This window comes from Cebus imitator, unplaced genomic scaffold, assembly GCF_001604975.1.
Source record: "Cebus imitator isolate Cc_AM_T3 unplaced genomic scaffold, Cebus_imitator-1.0 Scaffold682, whole genome shotgun sequence".
Classification (NCBI taxonomy): domain Eukaryota; kingdom Metazoa; phylum Chordata; class Mammalia; order Primates; family Cebidae; genus Cebus; species Cebus imitator.
The window spans coordinates 537,558-558,434 of NW_016107997.1; the positions used below are offsets into that span (position 1 = coordinate 537,558).

The following is a 20,877-nucleotide window of genomic DNA, read 5'->3' on the forward strand; positions in this document are numbered from 1 at the left end:
CACTCAACCACTGCCAATCACGCAGCTGGAAAAGTAGCTAGCATATCATCAATTACTCCTGACACAAGAAATAAAGCCAGGGCAAGAAAAGACTATCAGGAGAATACTCCTTCACTGTGTAGGACTGATCTAGCAAGAGAGACTCAGAGCTTCAAAAGATGCAGTCTACCCCTGGGCCCCAACTCTTAGCATATATGGCAGGAGAAGGCATCGTGTGCAAAAGAGTCTCGTGCCACAGTGGGTTTCAGCCTTGCTTCTCCCCCAGTCCCACGACAGAGGATGATCACAGAGCACAAAGCTTGGATTATTTGCAACTCCCTTGTCCTAGCAATATCACAACTCTTTCTCTCACATTTAAAAAAGCTTATAAAAGTATAGGACAGAATGACTTACAGAGAGCCAACTATGAATGTACTTGAACTTTTTTGAATATCTAAGTCCTAATACCAGTACCCAGGTACTGATTCTTAGTACTAGCCATACCAGTACTAGCACTAATATCATTACCTAAGTATTACTAATAATAACAGTGTTGGGGATTCATGTCATAGAAAACTGCTGCCATGGAGGCAGGAAGCTGAAAGCCATACCGTGATATCATTAGGGTGACAACGGATGCCAGTTTCTTCCCCCATTTCCCAATTTCAGAGGGCAAGTACAGGGCCTTTACATTCCATACACTTGCCTTCTGGGCTGATTGAAGCCTACAGTTTCCCGATCAAACATGAGATTCTTCCATCTGGTAAGTTAGCCCCGCTCCGGGACACCGCACCATGGGAGTGAGCATGCTCCATGCAGAAGCTCAGTAGGGCACTTGGTATATTAGGATAAAAAGCTCCTATGGTATGATTCAGGTGAGTGCAGGTACTATTGGGTTGGCTTTGGACATAGTTCTAATTCCAGTAAGGAGAAAACAGCCAATGGGGGATCCAACCCAGGATTCTGCTCTGACAGTTGCTCTCAGAACCCCTGTGTGAAGCAGCTCAACTGCCCGCCCTGTGGCTGTGCATGCATCCCTCCCAACCCTGCAGTTACAGACACATCAAGTAACCTCACTTGCCATCACCTTCCACCTAAGGCCCCACGTGAAGATGTATAATCTCTCCATTAAAAGATATCAATGAAAAAGGAAGGTAGATGAGAGGACAGACATGAGATGCTTTAGTCTCAGCATTTTTTACTTTCAGAGGATAGAAAAATGGCAACTCAAGGAAGTGCCTCTTCCCCCACATCTGACAAAGACTGGCTGAGAGGCACACTGCAGGTCATGAGAACTGGCTGAGAGCTCAGGCCAGCAGGTTGGCGCTCGAAATCACAGCCTTAGGTACCGTTCAGGCTGTGGACAATGACTCCTGCCCATCCTCCTCCCCATCAGTATCTGCCTAGGACAAATGCAGACACTGCTTCTTGACAAAACAGACTAGGCACAATACATAACATAGTCTACATTTTGCTTGAATCTTATGTAAAAGAAGAGAGAAAAAGCAATTCAATGTTTGCAGGGAAAATAAAATCTGTTTACATGCCAATGACCTTGAGCACAAATTATTTGCTACTTCACCCAAACATTGAAAGTTTGATTTTTCCTTTACTTCAATGAAGGGTAATAAGAGACTGAGTGTTTGGGACAGAATATAGGTACTAAGGTACCATTACGTATTCTGCTCTTGTATCTGACTAGGAATCACTTTGTCCTAGCCAAAGCAATGACTCATCCTATGCCACCAGTGTTACAATAGGAGCTTGATTTGCTGCAGTAGAGCAAACGGTGCAACACTCCTTAAAAAAGCTCTGCTCCAGCATTTCTGGAAGATTAATTAAGTCAGTGCAGGAAATGGAAAATCACTTTTGCCATTTTGCATTAAAGAGAGATGACCAAAATACAACTGAAAGTACCAAAGGCTTTCGTTCAGAAAACCACTAAACATTCCTGCATATGTTTGGTTTTGGTCATTGTTGTTTAGTTTTTTTTTTTTTTTTTGGCATGGGACAAAAGACAGTAGAGGCATCAGAGCCAGGGAGATTTTCAGGGATTCTGAGATTAGACAGTCTTAAGAAGGAGTAAAATTGCTAGCAACTATAGACCAATGGTAACTGGTAGGCAGTCTCCTGATTTAGATTCATACTTGCATTCATTCAACAATTATTTATTATCTATCCACTATGAGAAAGACTTTACAGAAAATACTAAGATAATGTAATGGGTTCCTAATATATTAAATAAGATAGGGAATGATATGCTCTATGAGAAGGGGGTGGTTATTTCAAGGATGGAATTATTATTTCTAGATGAAGGCAGCTTACTTGTAGAAGGGAAAATGACTGGCCTTGAAGGATGAATAAAACACAGAATGTTTGAAAATCAGGGAAAAGTTTGAGTAATGAGCACAAAGAAATGAAGGTGAGAAAATGCAGGGAATCAGAGGACAGTGGGTGATTAACACTGCCTGCAGCAGAGGGCACTTAGGAGAGATATCAACTAGATTGGACGGGCAGCTTTGGACAGGATTTATGGAAGATTGTGAAACATACTAAGCACATGGCTATGTGGGAAATGTGTTCCACCTTCATGATTTGTGAGCAGAAGTTATATTTAGAGCTTTAACAAACAGAGCACACAGGACAGCCACAGGGCTGGGCAGAGTTCTGGAGGCCCACTTGTGGGCCAGGTATTAACCCTTTAGTCATGGACTGTAGGGTGGTATGGGGGTATGCCAAGAAGGGTTAGAACAGCTAGTTTGTGGGGCATGGGAGGCATTTGGGGGTCTGAAGGAAATGACCATTTACCAATAAGTACAGAGTATTTCAGAATTTTACCAACTGATACAGACACCCTGATATACACTGGCTGAATTTTAGCAATAAAGAAAAAACAATCTATATCAAAAGCCAATATAAGCTTTGGATCTATAGCCTGGGCCTCGACTTGGATGTCCGTAGGTATCTCAGTAAGTTTAAAACTAAACTCACCAGGTACTTTCCTAAACATGTAACACCTTATGATTACGTCACAAAATGGTATCATAAGTCATCCAGGTGCTCACATCAAAAATCTGGGAATCATTATCAGGCCCATAACATCCCTGCCAGCATATGAACCTCCCTCCTGACTTTAGGGAACCTCCATTATATAAATTTTGATGGGAGCCAGGGCTACTCTCTGTTTTACACCCTATACTTCTGCCTTCAGGATTTTCTCAAGTTCCCAGAACATTAGATGATAAACAAATATAAGGTGGTCCTGAATCTCAGGTAGTCTCCCACTTTCCCAGTAAGACAATCCTCCTGTCTCTTAGCAAAAAAGAAAAAGTCTTTGGAAGGCTTTTTGGTCAATTTAAATACATACGATCTTTGAACTCATGGACATAGAGAGTGGAAGAATGGTTACCAGAGGCCAGGAAGGGTAGCAAGGGGCTTGCGGGGAGAGGGGGATGATTAATTGGTACAAAAAATAGAAAGAATGAATAAGACCTACTATTAGACTAGGGTGACTATAGTCAATAACTTAATTGTACCTTTTTAAATAACTTAAAGAATGTAATTGGATTGTTTGCAACTCAAAGGATAAATGCTTGAGGGGATGGGTACCCCATTCTCTATGATGCTTATTTCACAACCACGTACCCTTATGTCAATAGTGTGACTTATGTACCCCTATGACAAAACATCTTATGTACCCCATAAATATATACACCTACTATGTAGTCACAAAAATTAAAAAGAAAAAGAAAAAAGAGAAAGCCATTTACAAAATCCAATGCTATTTTACATTGATAATATGCTATTTTGGAGAAAATTGTAATACAGTATTTGAGCAAAAAGCCAGGTGTTTTGTTTTATAATATAGTACACTAGTTTATAGACTAAGTTGCTACAAAAAAGAGGCTCCAAAATAGAGTGACTCAGACAAGTTAGGAGTTCATTTCTCTCTCTCTGAATATTCCTTATGTTGACGAGTGGCACAAGACAAGTGGATGCTGCGGCTCTTTCTATTCTTTCTATTTTGTTGTTCCCCCATCCCCTAAGGCCTCGATCTTTGGTTGATCGCCATCTCCTATGGCCCTGATCTTGATCTATGTTTGAATCTCCCTCACGGGCACCCCATCCACATCTTACTCTTGAAGAGAGCGAGGGAGAGGCAAGGACAAGCAGATTTAAGAGAGTGAGGCAGAAACTGCTCACACCACTGATAAGAATTTAGCTGGTGGACACAGCCCACCGTAGGGAAATCTGGGAGATGCAGGCTCTACCCAGGCATCCATGTTCTTTGCCAAAACTTGGGGAAGTTCTATTAGTAAAAAGGATAAAGGGAAAAATAGATAGTGGGGGACATTAGGATCTTCTCCAAATTCAAGACTCTCAAATGGCAGTATCCATAGGTTTTTCTCTGGGGTGATTCATGCGCTCTAGGGGTGCATCCCTCAACCCCTTACCTGGCGCCCCAGGCTGCTCACAGCCACTGTGAAGTGTTCCATGTACTCCCTTGTTTTCACATAGGGTCCTCGCTCCTACCCTCCATCGCCTGCTATCTCAGAGCCTGGTGGTCCTCTGGTTTTGTTTTTCCAGAGAATAAACTTCTGGTTTTATGCGGTGGCAGAGGAGGCTTAGTTCCCTATCAGTCTGGAATGGGAGTCAGAAAGTGGGGTTCAAGTTCTCCATGGATGGATTTTCCCCTAAAATCCCTATCCTTGACCTCCCATCGCCTTTGCCTCCTGTGGCCCCTGATATCTTTATTTCTGAGCTTTTCAGGGGTTCTTTGGCTGCTCATCCTTGCAGCAACGTAGGTTTGAACTTACCAAGCTCTTGCCATTCCCACACCACTGTTCAGGCTTCATAAATCCTCATTCAGGGCTACACATGGCTCCCAGTGTCACTGAAGCTTGCATGCCTGTTTCTTGTTCTTTTTATTACTTAGGGGATTTGGAAGAGGAGAAGGAAGCGAAAATAGCTTTACTCTTTTATTGTGAAACTGGGAACGTTTTTTTCATCTGTATATGATGCTATCACTGGAAATTTTATCTCAAGCCACAAATACCCATTTGCTTAAAATAAGGACAGTTTTATTTTTCCGTTCATCCTGTGGCTGTATACTCATGATCTCCACAAAGTAACCACTAATTCTATTTCATTTTCAAGTGATATTTAAAAGGCTTATTGGCAATGATATTCAAGACTTGCGATTGTGAAGTCATCCCTCCCACCCCCCGCCAATACTTAACTAAATCTGTACTGAATTTCTTTGCTTCCTTTTAAGATGACCTCCATAGGCATACCAACTATCAGTGACAGAGGTAGTGTTGGGCTATTCTTTCTTACTTTGTCATTCAAAATAAAGTAAATCAGAGAGTAGCCTATAATATAAAAGATTTTCAAAACTTTACATATAAGGCAACTCTCTTTATTCCGACATATTTTTGGGGAACAAAATTTACCTTATATTTTGGCATGAAAGAACCAGTCTTCACCCTCCTATTTTTGCTCACATGAGACCATGTACACAGAACACGCCCTTCAGTTTTTCCCTCTGGCTCACTCTTACTCATCCTTCCAAACTCATTTCAGGTGCTGCCTCCTACAGGGAGCCTTCCTTGACTGTCTGATGACCTCCAAGAGCTCTTCCAAAGGCTGATCAGGTGCAGCACTTGTGTTTCCATGGTACTCAATGTTACCCTTAAACTGCATTTCCTGTACTGTAATCTCTGCTTTATTTGTCAGTCTACCCCACTAAACCATGAGCTCCTGGAGGGCAAAGTCCATGTTCTCCTTATCTTTACATTCCTAGCATCTATTAGCCATGCCTGGAACACAGCAGTCTCTAGCTGTGTATTCACTTATTGAATGAATAAGAGAAATGCCGGCTTCCAAATAGAAACAAAAGTCCCTTGATGAAATTAGAAGCAGAGGAATTGGGAGGGGTAATTCACCTTAGTTGCTTTTATTCACTCATTCTCTTGGTGACTTTATTAATTCAGCAAGCACAGAAAATGTCTATAAGACTCAGTGAAACAGAATTTCAAAAATTGAAGTTTATCTTGGAGAACTGAATCACTGACTGATGGCCAGATAAAAAGACGTAGTATAAACTTGTGCTTTCAGTTTTTCTTTTACTCAAGGCCCTTTGGTTGCAATAAACAGAAATCCACCCAAGTTAAAAATGAGTGCTAATGGATCCAGAATGCATACAAGCCCTGCACTGAGTAACCACACTGGAGAGGAGAGCTAAGGAAAATTTCATGAGCACTTTATAGTCTGCCCTTTTCCATATGTCAACCAGATACACAAAAGAAAATGGCAATTACTGTAACATGGACTTTGACTGTAGGCAGAACAGCTGACAATGCTCTCAGCTGCTTTTCTGCTTCCCCCACTGCAGCCACCATAATGCAGGCCCATCCATCATGCTGACAGTGTGGCAGGGCATCTGTAAACCTGGTGGGTGTGCAGATGGACTTAATCACAGCTGCACAGTGGAACTCTTGGGGGTGCAGCACAGTTCAACAGACACATAAGAATAGGTTTCTGAAATAAGTTTAAGGAATGGTCTGAAGTCACAGAAGACAAACCTAAGAACCTTCTTTTTGAAGATCAAGGTGTGCGTGGTGGTTCTTGCCTGTAATCCAATGCTTTGGGAAGACTACTTGAGGCAGAGTTTGAGACGAGCCTGGGCAATACAGCAAGACCCTGTTTCTACAAAAAAAAAATCAGCCAAGTGTGGTGGTGCATGCTTGTAGTTCCAGCTACTAGGGAGGCTGAGGCAGGAGGATCACTTGAACTCAGGAGTTGGAGGCTGCAGTGAGTCATGATCATGCCACTGCACTCCAGCCTGCATGACAAAGTGAGACCCTGTATTTAAGAAGAAGAAAAGGATCAGGCATGCAGTTGGCTAAACGGAAGAGCAACTGTGACTGAACCCCACCTAAAACTGTGATTGGCTTCCTAAGGCCAGATGCTGGGTCCAAAGGCAAACAGGAAAAAATGTAAAATACACAAAACTGTGTTGATGAGTTTTGTGTAATTTGTTCCTCCAAGGAATCTCTCTGGACTACCCCCCTCCCCCTCCCCAATCTGTGTTAGGAATCCCCCTACCTAACCTCCATATGCTGCAGGGCAGTCCTCTGGCATACCTCTATCATGGTGTTTATTGTCCACGCACTTCTCCATCCTCCCTGCTTCCTGAGGTGGGGAATAATGCCATTATTATAAGCCTTTTCATATGCCTTTTGCGACAAGAAAAAGTATACATATTTAATAAATGAGTATTATGTCTTACAGTTCTTTATTTTCAGTGTCTAGCATGTGTCTGGAGCATATCAGATGGATGAATTAAAAAGAAAAATTGAAATCAAAATATCTGGGATTTAATGGCCTTTTAAAAGTCCTGTTAAAAAAACCCATCATAGGCTTAATCATTCCCCCTTTCATCTCATTCATTTCACATACAAACATCAGCACAACAGATGTTCATCTGGACTATCTAAAGTGTTCATATTCCAGAGGTCTATAATTTTGAGGTAATTATAAGATAAACCTTTTTGTGTTAGTCTGGTGTTGTTAACACATAAGAGCCTGTGGCAGGGGGTGGGAGCGGGGGTCCCAGGATATGGTGAAGCTGGGTGCTAACTGACTCTGAAGAGGACTAACTTTGTTATCACAAAGGTTGATTTAACTTAGTATCTATCCCAGTTCTAGATTTAGACACTTGTTTTTAAGGTGCAAAGACAACGTGAATTTGCCCCCAGTTCAGTCCTGCTTATTAAATGCAACGAGATGATGTCTAGGTCATCTCATTTTAGCTGAACTTGGGGGAGAGGGAGGTGTGATGGCTCTCTGTATCATTCTTGGATGAAACATGTCAACCCTATACTCTGACACTAAAGGCCAGTCTCCATGTCTGTGAATGGAGCATGATGACACCCACTTCACAAGGCCATGGTGAGGGACACGTGGGAGGATGTTGGTCCCCCATAGTGCCGGGACATGCTGGATTCTCAGTGCCTATTTGTGGATCAGAATCCATTTAATCAAATCAGGGTCTCGCCCAAAGATACTTCTATTTTTTCCTTATGGAAGGTAAGTTTTCTTACAAAGAATTTCTTTCTCAGGGGATTACAACACAGAAAACTGGGCATTTTGATGCAAGAGTGGGGAAGATAAAGTCTCTGAAAAGCAGAGCCGGATGTCTTTACAGTTTCCCTCTGCCTGCTCTGACCCCACTCAATTCTATTCTGCTGAGAAACCCTCTGCCTTCATCGTGTCACTTCTTCACTGATTCAAGGAATGAAGAGAAGCCAAAAAGGAGCTGGGCTGCATGTTGGGCATCTTTCCCTCCTCTGCCTGCTGGAGCAGCAAATTAGGAAACAGTGCTTCACTCAACGAGTGGAAGCCTCAGCACCATGTGACACCCCTGAAGTCACCCTGACATTAGGGATGAGTTTAGAAAAGCACACTAATGGGGTTCAAGACATACAACCCCAAAATATAGCACTCTGGCATTTAAGAAAACAGCAGAAGCAGGAAGGTCACTTTCACTCCCCCTCCCCTTCTCCCGTAAAGCAAGACCCTCATTTGAGAGGCATCCTCCCTATACCTGCAGGAAAGGAACATCCTTAGCTCAGAAGACACAGGGACACAGAGAAGAACCTGAATAAACGGGCCTTGCTAAGACCCCCAGTTTAGTATCACCAGTCCATACCCTCTCCAATCATACTTCTCTACAACTGCCTATGCTTCATCAAATGTATCAGAAAAATACCCAGGTTTCCCTGTTTCTCTGGGTCTTCATTTCAATATGAAGGTTTTCATGACATGTCAACCTATATTCAATAATTTTGAATGCTTTTATTTTGTTAATTGGCCTTTTGTTATGGGTACCTCTGCCATGAACTTAGTGATGGGTGAGAAAATAAATCTTTCCTCCCGACAACACTATCAATAAAGGCTAAACGTTCAAGCACCCTGGAGGACGTAATGAATCAAAGCTACTACTGAAATGTGAAACAGAAGTCTTTAGCTCCTACCTTAAAAGATCTGTCCCCATCTTTGTCTGCCATCAGCCTCCCTAGTCTAAGATCCTCTCTTTTTTGCATGAATGACTGTATTCCATTTACATGTCACTTACCTCCAGCCCTTTCTCTGCATCATGGCCCAGGGGATATTTTATCAAGGTAGGTCACGAGGGTCTGGAATCTTTCTGACTGGCTCACCTGCTCTGGCCCTGCCTGCCTCTCCAGCCTCATCTTGTGATCACTCACCTCGGGCCACACTGGTTTCCCTTCAGTTCCTGAAACACACCAAGGCCCCTTCTTTCTTCAGGCCTTTGCCTTCTCATTGAAGACTTTTCCCCTAACTCTTGCCTAGATAGCTCCTACTCATCTTTCAGGATTCAGCTTAAATGTCACTTCCAGTGATATTTAAAGAGCCTACTCCGCCTCCACGTGGTCCTCTCATGTACCCTGCTCTTTTCCTTCTCATTGTAACTTGCAGAGTTACATTTATTTTTGTGACTGTTTAAGTCCATCTCTAACAGCAGAGAAAAATCTCCGTGAGGTCAAGGAACTTGTTTTGCATCCCATGGTGTATCCAGTACCCAAGACAGTGTTTGACTCATTGCTGAGTAAGTGAAAGCAAAAAAAAATCATAAAAATATGACTTATTAATCACATACAGCAGGGCACAGTGGTTTATGCCTATAATCCCAGCACTTTGGGAGGCTGTGGGAGGATCACTTGAAGCCAGGAGTTTGAAACGAGCCTGGGCAACACAGCAAGACCTGGTCACTATAAAAATTTTTAAAAACTAGTCAGGCACAATAGTGCACCCATAGTACCAACTACTCAAGAGGCTAAGGCAGGAGTATCATTTGGGCCTAAGAGTTCAAGGCCGCAATGAGTTATGATCACACCACTGTACTCCAGCCTGAGCAGCAGGGCAAGACCCTGTCTCAAAAACAAACAAACAATCATATACTCTTTGGTCAGTGATGTACATTTTTTTTTTGAGGTGGAGTCTCACCCTGTCGCCCAGGCTGGAGTGCAATGGCACGATCTCTGCTCACTGCAACCTCTCCTTCATGGTTCAAGTGATTCTCTTGCCTCAGCCTTCTGAGTAGCTGGGACTACAGGCACCTGCCACCAAGCCCAGTGTAATTTTCATATTTTTAGTAGAGATGGGGTTTCACCATGTGGTCAGGCTGGTCTTGAACTCCTGACCTTAAGTGATCTGCCCACCTTGACCTCCCAAAGTGTTGGGCACGCCTGCCACACCCAGCCCAGTGATGTACTCTTGAGTAGCACTGAAACGTTTTCTAAGAGATATTTCATAGGTAGGACCCCTTTACAGAAACAGGGTTCCTGTCTACAAGCTTTCTACTAGGTGTTATTTCCTTTCCATCATAGTCCGAAATGGCAAATTACCTTTCAACACTGCCACAGATATCCAGTGTTTACTTACAGTTTGAAGGGCTGGTGTAAGCTTTATTTATCATTATTTTTTGAGACTGAGTCTCATTTGTCACGCAGGCTGGAGTGCAGTGGCACCATCTCCGCTCACTGAAACCTCTGCCTCTCAGGTGCAAGAGGTTCTACTGCCTCAGCCTCCCGAGTAGCTGGGATTACAGGCACCCACCACCACGCCTGGCTAATTTTTGTATTTTTAGTAGAGATGGGGTTTCACCATGTTGGCCAGGCTGTTCCTCTAACTCCTGACCTCATGATCCACCCGCCTTGGCCTCCCAAAGTCCTGGGATTACAGGCATGAGCCACCATGCCCGGCCCCAAAGTCCCCCTTTTAAGGACTTCAGTCATGCTGGATTAGGACCCACCATAATGACCTTATTGTAACTGCATCACCTCTGTAAAGACCCTGTTTTTATTAGGTAAGGTCACATTCTGAGGTTCTGGGGATGAAGACTCCAACACAACATTTTTAGGGACACAATTAAGTTCTTAACAGGCACCAGCTGGCCAGCCCAGATAACTCAGGCCACGGTGGAGGCCCAGACTCATGCACAGATGGTGGGCAGGGCATACCCTCAGTAGGTAAATATGTTCTTGTCTAGTCTTAGAACTCTGACCAGAGAAAGCATGCCCTCTTCAACTCCCCCTTCCCAGCCCTCGTCTTGTATGTGCATCTACACAGATATAGACACAGGTAGTTTTGTCTTTTCCTGTGTGAACAGGATCTTAAAAGTTTTAAATTTTCTATAGCCAAACCAGTCCATTTTTCCCTGTATGGTGCTTAAATCTTTGTTTCAAAAGCTGAATCCACTCTCAACAATGAGCATTTGTGGATGTGGAAGCAGTTAATAGACTAATCTGGACATGATCATACTTTCTCCTCTGAGCATGTGGTGAATGACCTTCAGTTAGTACTTTGCTGCCCCTGTCCTGAGGGACTGTACACTTGTGCAACTGTGAGCTTTAGACAAATGGTTTGTCTGATACCTTTGTTCAAAGAGAATATTCCACTACTTGGAGAACTTAGCTTTTACCGATGGAGATGTGAGCTGGTATTTAATGAGTGTGTAGCACTACAGAGCTTGCTAATCTCCTTCTTGTCTCCCCAAGGAAATAAAAATAACCTCTAAAATTATCTTCCCTTAGACATCTCACAAAATGAAAGTTTCTAAGTTCTATAATATTTCACTATTCCTAAACAGAATCCTTAAATAGTTTATGCAAATCCAGGTGACTCTAGCTTTAGATGTTTTATCTGTCTTTGATGAAAGCTCTGACTTTACAAATACCCCCAAGATGTATTGCTTGTTGGCATTTGGTCAGATAAGACTTAATAGGAGCTTTTACAGTTTTTTTCCCCTACTCCCACTGTATCTTTAAGGATATGATCATGTGAATATAGGGTAAGGCATTTATGTCTTTTAAAATCCATAGTTTGTAGTCACATTAAAGTCTATCACAATATGCACACAAATGCAATGAATTGTTGAAAACACGCCCTTAAACACAGCAGGACTGTACCCTATGAATTAGATTGGAGGGCATATCTTGCTTAAATTCCTGTTTGTGCTTAGCAGAAAATCAGTTCGCTTGGCTTTAACAGCACCACTATACTAATTTCTAAGCCTATATTTTCAGCTTTAGTCTTCCACTTACATTATGGTTATCTAGTGAAACATTTTCACTTCAAGTCACATCATATATCATTGTCATATGGAAATGAATTAATGAATACCCCCACCGTTTCCCAATTTCTAGTACCACTAAGGCTTTAAACCTTGTGCTTACCTCTGTCCTGCTCCCTGCCTTTCCTTTACCCTATCAAATCCTGACTCTTTAACCATTCTTGGTGGACTCTTTTATTTTATTTTTTATTTATTTATTTATTTATTTATTTTTTTTGAGACGGAGTTTCGCTCTTGTTACCCAGGCTGGAGTGCAATGGCACGATCTCGGCTCACCGCAACCTCCGCCTCCCGGGTTCAGGCAATTCTCCTGCCCCAGCCTCCTGAGTAGCTGGGATTACAGGCACGCACCACCATGCCCAGCTAACTTTTTGTATTTTTAGTAGAGACGGGGTTTCACCATGTTGACCAGGATGGTCTCGATCTCTTGACCTCGTGATCCACCTGCCTCGGCCTCTCAAAGTGCTGGGATTACAGGCTTAAGCCACCGCGCCCGGCCAGGTGGACTCTTTAATCATTCTTCTCTAAGCTTTGTTTCACTATTTTCCCTTTTTACAATAATAATATTTTTGTTATAACAAACAGAGTTTTAAAAATGATGGAATCACCACACAGTGTTCATAGCAGTGTTAACGATCATTGTTAATAAGTGGGAACTACCTAAATAAATATCCATCGGCTGATAAACAAGATGTGATATATATCCACATAATGGAAAATATTATTCAGTCATAAAGAGGAATGAAGTGCTTATTCATGCTACAGTGTGGTTAAACCTTCACATTATGCTGTGTAGAAGAAGCCAGAATAATTCCATTTATTCCGATAAGGCAAAACTAGAGGACAGAAAACAGATCGGTGATTGCCAGGGGCTGTGGGAGGAGAGGAGCAGGGAGTGACTGCTGCTGAGTAGCAGTTTGTTTCAAGGGTAGTGAAAACTCTAAAACTGGATAGTGGTGATGGTTGCATGACACTGTGAATACAGTGAAAAAACACTGAGTTGTATACTTTAAAAGGGTGAATTTTTGGTATGTGAATTATACCTCAGTAAAGCTATTTTTAAAAACGATGGAGTCTACTAGATCTAGTGAGTCCAGAAAGATTGCAGGATATATCAGTATATGAAAATCAACTGTCTTTCTATGTGATAGAGACAAACAACTGAAAATTAAAATTATGAAAATGACACCATTTGTAAAATATAACATACTTAGGGATAAATCTGACAAAAGATGTGAAAGACCTGTACTCTGAAAACTACAAAACAACAATAATAGGAGAAATAAAAAGCAACCTAAATAATTGGAGAGACATACCATATACATGGGTTGGAAGACTCAATATTGTTATTAATTCTCCCCAAACTGACCTATAGATTCAACACAATCAAGTTAAATTCTCATCAGGCAGTTAGGTTGAAGTTGACTGATTCTCAAATCCATATGAAACTGTGAATGAAATTATAAGTTATAGATTTGGAGAAGACAGTGATAAATTCTACACCTAACACAGCATTTGAATCCAAAATATATTTTAAAACTCACCTAACTTTATAAGTAAATGAATCATCTAATTAAAAACTGAGAAAAGATTTGAACATTTCACAGATAGATAAGCCAATGGTAAATAAGCACATGAAAAAATGTTCTGCAAAACTAGTTATTAAGAAAGATGTATGTTTTAGGCCTGTAATCCCAGCACTTTGGGAGGCCAAGGTGGGTGGATCACTTGAGTTCAGGAGTTCGAGAGCAGCCTGGCCAATATGGTGAAACCCCATCTCTACTAAAAATACACAAATAATTAGCTGGGCATGGTGGCAGGAACCTGTAATCCCAGCTACTTGGGAGGCTGAAGCAGGAGAATCTCTTGAACCCAGGAGGCAGAGGTTGCAGTGAGCTGAGATTAGGCCACTGAACTCTAGCCTGGGCAACAGATTGGGGGGGAGGGGGAGGAGAGGGAGGGAGGGGGAGAAAGGAAGGGGAGGGAAGGGGAAGGGAGGGGAGATGTTTTAAACTATACTGCTAAATATCTATTATATTAGATACAACTACAAAGACTCCATATGCTAACTATAGGCAAGGATGTGGCAAACGGGGACCTCATATACTGCTGATGGGAATGAAACTCTAGAAAACATTTGGATAATAGCTTAAAATTAAGCATACATCTATCATAGGATCCAGCCATTTCACTCCTAGGTATTTACCCAAGAGAAATGAAAACATCCCCAACCGAAATGAAAGACATCTAGATTATTCACAGAAGCCCCAAGTAGGAAACAATCCAAATGTCCATTAAGAGGGGGATAAACAAATTGTGGTATATCCAAACAATGGAATACTACTTGGCAATAAAAAGGGATTAATTTGGCAATAAAAAGGAATGTTACAGCATTAGTACATGCTATAACATAGAGGAAGCTGAGTTAATCAGAATTATGTTGAGTTAAAGTACGCAAACAAAAAAAGAGAACAAACATACTGTATGATTCCATTATATAAAATTCTAGAAAATATAAAGTAATCTATAGTGACAGGAAGCAGATCAGTGGTTGCCTGGGAATGGGTAGGGGAGCAGAAACACAAAGGGGCAGGGAGCAGAAACGAAAAGGGGCAAGGAGCAGGAAGGCAGGACTACTGCACATATGCTCCTACTGTGGGAGAGTTGAGTTGGTTTTCATCTTTCTCCATGTTTGTAACTTATTATAACTGCAATAAACACCATTATTCACTAATTTTTTGTACATTCTTAAGTATTTCTTTATGGTGCCTAGTATATACACAACACATGTTCTTTAGTGAATTAATAATTGGAAGGTCCATTTTATAGCTGCTTGCATATAAAGTCTGAATACCTAAATTGCTGGGTCAAAGAATAGCCACATTTTAACACTTGATGAGTTTTTGAAAAATGGACACAACCAAGTAAACCAGCATCCAGATCAAGAAATCCAACAGCAGCATCTAATAGTCTTCTCATGCTCCCTATCCTGACTTGGTTTCTTCTGTACTTTATGTAAATGGAATCAGGCAGCATGCCTCTTTTGTATCTGGCTTGTGTATGGTTGTGGATTTCTCATCACCATTGCTGCTTTGCCTTCCTTGTGTGAATCCATGTAATTTACCTCAACATATGTTGATAGGCATTTGGGTAGTTTCTCATTCTTCCTATTGTTAGTATTGCTCCTGTAACATTCTCTAGCATGTCTTTCAGTGAATAAACGCATTTCTGCTGGATATTCACAGGAGTGGAGCTGCTGGGTCACACATGCCTACAGTCAGCTTTAGAAGATAAGCAATAGAAGCTTTTAATAGTAGAGAACAGGCAGAAACATACTTTTTTACATTTGTGTGATATTTATTTAACACGTAATTTCATTAGTGAATATTCGCTGAGCACCTATCATTGTGCAGGCATTGTGCGACATGTTGGATATGTACTGCTGGACAATAGATGCTGCCTCTTCCCTGGTGGCACTCAGAAAAATATCTACATTCGAGGGCTAAACAGAAATCCAGGGATAAACTCTGTGTGTGTGTGTGTGTGTGTGTGTGTGTGTGTGTGTGTGTGTGTGTATTTCAAAACTATGTTAAAATATCATGATGTATAAGAACACAGCCTAGAAGGAAAATAAACCAGACGTATAAGAGTGATTCTCTTTCTCTTTAGGTAAAGGATTTGTTAGCAATTTTTCTTTTTCTTTCTTTTTTTTTTTTAACTTTTTCTATATTTTCCAGGATAACCAATCATATTAAATTCCACATATATATGCTGATCCAAGTCCATAAGGTACCTACCTGAAGAGAGCTATGATGTTCAGAAGCAATGCCATTCTCCAGTCAATAAGGAAGTTAGTACTAGGTGAACAACTGATACAGAATTCTACGTCACATGAGCTTGCATGTAATTATTTATGTCGTTATATTTTGTAGCAGTCATAGGCTCACAGAAAATGAGAACTGAAAGAAATGCTGGGACCCATTTAGTCCACTTGCCCACAAATACTTTCAGCTCTGAAAATCTTCATTTGAAATTCTATATGGAGACCTCATACATACAACAGAGAGACTTGCAGCACTTTGAAGACCTTGGAGCCTAAGCTTAGCCCTCTGTGACAGGTCCTACGTGCCAAGAATCTTTCAGAAACACTGCTCAAAAACCACTGTTCACTTTCAGTTCCTTCATTTTCTAGAAAAAGCAGCTAAAGCAAGGGTATAAGGCAAGTTAGCTGCAGAACTAGAACTTCTGAATCAATTTCATCTTTTCTAACACACCACTACTTTTTGAGTAGGAACAATGCTGTGTCTGTGTGCCGCACCTGGGCCACCACAGACAGACAGCAGTGCTTAGTACACGCTGTTTAATAGAACAATTGATACATATCTGCTTTTCAACTTGAAAAGGCCAAATCACCACCCAAGGTTCAATATATGCAGAAAAAGGCCTGCATGCTTTTTATCAAAGGAGCTAGGGGTCACTTCAGTCACCATACCTAACCTGCTTAGCTGGCACCAAGGACATACCGCAATACCAATAAGAAGATTAAAATGTCAAACAGGAAAGCAGCTGGGGTATGTAATGGACTCAAAACCACAAAGAGGAAGAATATCTATATTGAAGAAAGTTCTTCCTGCCCAGGGCAATTAATGTGGTGAACAGATGGGGAGAGATGTGAACTATTTTCATGCTTTAATGGGATGATAAAAGACACAAGGAAATAAGCGGTAAATCCACAGTGCAGGGGCAAACATAAAGACCTGCTTTTTGTTTTCCAAGCAATATTTTTAATTTCTAAGCAGTAATATCACTCAGAGTTTACCCTGTTAGTTCTTTCTCCATCATTATAAAGGCACTGAGTACTGGAGAGCTGCAATAAGACATCCAGAGGTAAATCACAGAGTCGTGCAGGGGTAGCAGTGGAAGCAATTAAGATGGAAATGAGCTCCCGCATTCTGGTATACACCTTACCCCTGGCTGAGTTTGCAAAAAGGCAAGCTTCCCTTTATTCAGAAGGTACCATACATGACAACAATGATGATCATGAGGTGGCATTTGTATCAGCTATGAAGCATCCGGTTTAATGTTCATACAGTTCAATTGTGGATTTCTTATTGTGTTTTAGTTATTCCTCAACTGGCAATCCATACATAGCATAGTAGAGGCCCTCTTCCATTCATTCACATGTATCTTAGTCCATTCTAAGATATCTAAAACAAAATACCTTAGACTGTGCAATTTATAAACAATAAACATTTATTTCTTACAGTCCTAGAGGCTGGGAAGTCCAAGATCAAGGTGCCAGAATATTCAGTGTCTGGTGAGGGCCCTGTTCCTCACAGATGACGCCTTCTTACTGCCTTCTCATATGGCAGAAGGGCAAAAAAGGAACAAATGTGGTGTCCTCACAAGATGGAAGAGATGGAAGGACAAAAGGGACTCAAGGCAAAAAGGGCATGAATCCCATTCATGAAGGCAGAGCCACCTTCCAAAGTCCCCACCTTCTAATATCATCACCTTGGGGATTAGGAGAGACACAGAGAGAACAAAAGAGAGAGAGACAGTGAGACAGAGAGAGACAGAGACAGAGAGAGAGAAAGAGAGAGACAGAGGCATGAAGGAGAGGGAGAGAGGGAAGATATATGAACAAAATTTCAAGTCATTTTTAAAGGACAGACAAGTGACCAAATGGAAAAGCACATTGTGGTCTCAAATAGGAAAAACTGACATCATAAAGATGTCATTTCTTCTTAACCTGGAAGTCAAATGCAATTCCAATAAAAAAAAAATAGTGAGGAAAGCTCTGGGGAAAAAAAAGAGTAATAAAAAGAAACTAGCTCTGCCAAATATTAAAACGTTTTATTAGACCTTAATAATTAAAACCAGGCCAGGCGTGGTGGTTCACACCTGTAATCCCAACACTGGGAAGCCAAGGAGGGAGGATTGCTTGAGGCCAGGAATTCAAGACCAGCTTGGGCAACATAGCAAGACCCTGTCTCCACAAAAATTAAAAAATTAACCAGGCCCAGTGGCAGGTGCCTGTAGTCCCAGCTACTTGTAAGGCTGAGGTGGTAGAATCACTTGAGCCCATAAGTTCAAGGATTCAGTGAGCTGAGACTGTGTCACTATACTTCAGCCTGGACAAAGAATGAGACCCTGTCTAAAAAAATAAAAATAGGCAGGGCATAGTGGCTCATGCCTGTAATCTTGGCACTTTGGGAGGTCGAGGCAAGCAGATCACGAGGTCAGGAGTTCAAGACCATCCTGGCCAATATGGTGAAACGCTGTCTCTAATAAAAATACAAAAAATTAGCTGGGCATGGTGGCACATGCTTGTAGTCTCAGCTACTCAGGAAGCTGAGGCAGGAGAATAGCTTGAACCCGGAAAGTGGAAGTTGCAGTGAGCCGAGATCGCACCACTACACTCCAGCCTGGGTGACAGAGCAAGGCTCCATCTTAAACGAATAAATTAAAAAATAATAATAATAATAACAACAAAACAGTGTGAAACTGTTGCATGAATAGACAGATAAATCAATGGAATAGAACAGATGGCAGACCAAATACACTTGAGAATTTAATATATGATAAAAATGGCATCTTAAGTCAGTGGAGAAAGGCAGACCATTCAATAAATGTTTCTGGGACAGCTGGACAGCCAACTGGAAAAGAAAAAGTTGGAACCACACGCACACCAGACACCAGAATAGACTCCAAGTGTAACAAAGACTAAAATTTTAAAAATGAAACCATAAGTACTAGAAGACTCACAAAAATGAGGCAACCTGACATTATCTGTCCCTGATGGAAAAACATACCACCTATGAGATAGTCTTGAAAGGGAAAAATTAATCTAAATCTGAAAGCACCTCAATCCCTACCAATTTACAGAAAATAAAGAGGACATGGGAACATTTATGAAGTACACCACAGGTATACAACTAGCAAAATCCAGTCTGTGGGATACTCAAGAGAACAAATTCAAAGTGCTATCAGAAAAGAAAAGAATCAAGAAAAAAGAAAAATAGATGACCCTTTGGATTAAAAAGAGATTAAAGATACACTGCCTTAGTTCAGGTGCTTAGTATCTCTTGTCTGCCACCAATTTCTTCAGGAACTTCTATTCAGGATATTTTACCATGGTCATTACAGGATGAAGACCTGCCGCCATTTTTTTTGTTTTTTTTTTTGTTTGTTTGTTTACTGGTTCTTAATTTTCATTTCTTTCCTTAATTTTTTTTTCTTTTTCTTTTTTTAAGATGGAGTCTTGTTCTGTCACCCAGGATGGGGTGCAATGGCATGATTTCGGCCCACTGCAACTTCTACTTCCCAGGTTCAAGTGACTCTCCTGCCTGAGCCTCCCAGGTAGCTGTGATTACAGGTGCACGCTGCCACTATGCCCAGCTCATTTCTTTATTTTTTTTCTTAAGAGATGGGGTTTCACCATGTTGGCTGGGTTGGTCTTGAACTTTTGACTTCAAGTGATCCACCCTCTTCGGCCTCCCAAAGTACTGGGATTACAGGGATGAGCCACCACGCCTGGCCCTTTAATTTTTAAACAGGTAAGATATTCCCATAGGTGAAAAATTCAAAGTTAAAAATGGCATGAAGTGAATTCTTCTTTATTTTATATGTATATATACTTATTTCAATTGCTGTTGGGGTACAAGTGGTTTTTGGTTACATGGATTAATTATACAGTGGCAAATTATGAGATTTTAGTGCACCCATTACCTAAGTTGTATACACTGCACCCAATATATAGTGGGTTTTTTTTGTTTTTTGGGTTTTTTTTTTGAGATACAGTCTCATTGTGTAGCCCAGGCTGGAGTGCAGTGGCGTGATCTCAGTTTCCGCTCACTCTAACCTCCACCTCCCAGGTCCCAGTTCAAGCAATTCTCCTACCTCAGCCTCACAAGTAGCTGGAATTACAGGCACAAGCCACCATGCCCTGCTAATTTTTGTAGTTTTTAGTAGAGACGGGGTGTCACCATGTTGGCCAGTCTAGTCTTGAACTTCTGACCTCGTGATCCGCCTGTCTAGGCCTCCCAAAGTGCTGGGATTACAGGCGTAAGCCACCTCACTCGGTCCAATATGTAGTTTTTAATCTTCACTTCCCTCCCGCCCTCCCCACTTCAGAGTCTCCAAAGTGCATTATGCCATTCTGTATGTGTTTGCATACCCATACTTTAGCTCCCGCTTGTGAGAACATACAACATTTGATTTTCCATTCCTGTGTTATTTCAATTAAAATAATGGCCTCCAGCTTCATCCAAGTTGTTGCAAAAAACATTACATCATTCCTTTTTATGGCTGAGTAGGATTCCATGATATGTATATATATCACATTTTCTTTATCCACTCATTGATTGATAAGAACTCAGACTGGCTCTGTATCTTTGCAATTGTGAATTGTGCTGCAATAAACATATGCATGGAGGCATGATTTTGATATAATAACTTCTTTTCCTTTGGGTAGATAGCCAGCAGAGGGACTGCTGAGTTGAATTGTAGATCTACTTTTAGTTCTTTAAAAAATCTCCATACTGTTTTCCTCCGAGGTTGTACTAATTTACATTCCCACCAGAAGTGTATAAGTGTTCTGTATTCACCACATCCATGCCAATATCTACTATTTTTTTACTTTTTAATAATAGCCATTCTGGCTGGGGTAAGGTAGTAGGTAGTACACTTTGGTTTTAATTTGCATTTTCCTAATAATTAGTGATGTGGGGCATTTT

The 20,877-nt window shown here is 41.3% G+C and overlaps 1 protein-coding gene and 1 long non-coding RNA gene across 4 annotated transcripts in view; one reads left to right on the top strand and one right to left on the bottom strand.

Moving 5' to 3' along the window:
• The window catches only part of CRACD (capping protein inhibiting regulator of actin dynamics), a 157,982-nt gene that overhangs the window by 84,811 nt on the left and 52,294 nt on the right, over positions 1-20,877 (bottom strand). The window lies entirely within an intron of this gene.
• LOC119469505 lies at positions 977-17,243 on the top strand. Its single transcript, XR_005198326.1, has 2 exons — positions 977-1,046; positions 15,877-17,243. It is a non-coding gene; the product is annotated as an uncharacterized LOC119469505 (long non-coding RNA).